General features: G+C 40.9%; 1 non-coding gene across 1 annotated transcript; it reads right to left on the bottom strand.

Moving 5' to 3' along the window:
• Positions 1-408: 408 nt before the first annotated feature.
• On the bottom strand, positions 409-534 carry LOC112425079 (small nucleolar RNA SNORA11). Its single transcript, XR_003016078.2, has one exon. It is a non-coding gene; the product is annotated as a small nucleolar RNA SNORA11 (small nucleolar RNA).
• Between the last annotated feature and the right edge of the window lie 759 nt (positions 535-1293).

Raw genomic sequence — 1293 nt, 5'->3', positions numbered from 1 at the left:
GGTTTAGGTAGGGATCATCAATAGATGTGAAAACCCTTGAGTAAAAGGCAATTAGGGAATAGCATATTCATGGTGATAAAGTATCACCACATGGAGTAATTATAGAGGGAAGATATACCTTTACATTGGAGAAACCTGGCAGTTACCCATTTTAACCAAGTGGTCAAACTTGGAATTACTGATATCAAGACAGCCTAAACTCATATGCCTCCTGATGGAATGCAATATGAAATTCACAACATCATTATAGGCAATGTTTAATCTGAATCTTATCAAGTCTTTGGACCTAGCTGGCAATTTATCAGAAATACAAGTGCTAGATAAACAAATGAAATATAAAGAAACAACCTGACAAATCTAGTCTATGGGATATTGTATAAAACAACTGGCATGCATTCTCTCTCTCTCTCTTTTTTTTTCACATGTAGGGAGGACACAAGTTTTGTGCCCCTTGTCACAATGACCCCAGATTCCTGTTTGGTGTATTGTAAACAGAGGAGCCACTCTTCAACCGCCCTGCTCTAAGCAAACCCTGGCATGTACTCTTAAAGAAGTAAATGTCATAACAAAAGTTGGAGATCTAGTTTAGATTAAAAGAGAATAAAGGCTGGGCGTGGTGGCTCATGCCTGTAATCCCAGCACTTTGGGAGGCCGAGGCTGATGGATCATGAGGTCAAGAAATCAAACCATCCTGGCCAACATAGTGAAACTCCGTCTCTACTGAAAATACAAAAATTAGCTGGGTGTTATGGTGTGTGTCTGTAGTCCCAGCTACTTGGGAGGCTGAGGCAGGAGAATTGCTTGAACCTGGGAAGTGGAGGTAGAAGTAAGCTGAGATCTCACCACTGCACTCCAGCCTGGCGACATAGCAAGACTCCATCTCAAAAAGAAAAAAAAAAGAGAGAATAAAGAGACATAACAAGCAAATGCAATGTATAATTGGATACTGGGTTAGAATAGTATTTAAAAACATTTTTGGAGGTAATTGGGGAAATTTGAGTATAGATTATATATTAGATGATACTATAAAATTATTGTTAAATTAGTGTTATGGTTGCTATGGTCTGACTGCTTGTGCCCCTCCTGAGATTCATATGTTGAAACCTAATCACCAATGTGATGGGAGGTGGGGGTGTTGGGAGGTGATGAGGTCATGGGGGCAGAACTCTCATGAATGGGTTTTGTGGCCTTACAAAAAAGGACCCATAGAGCTGCCTTGCCCCCTCCACCATCTAAGGGCACAGCAAGAAGGTACCATCTGTGAACCAGAAAGTAGGCCTTCACCAGACACTG

The sequence above is a fragment of the Macaca nemestrina genome, chromosome 7 (assembly GCF_043159975.1).
Source record: "Macaca nemestrina isolate mMacNem1 chromosome 7, mMacNem.hap1, whole genome shotgun sequence".
Classification (NCBI taxonomy): Eukaryota; Metazoa; Chordata; class Mammalia; order Primates; family Cercopithecidae; genus Macaca; species Macaca nemestrina.
Note: the sequence above shows the minus strand (reverse complement) of the source record. Positions and strands in the feature narration are given on the sequence as shown.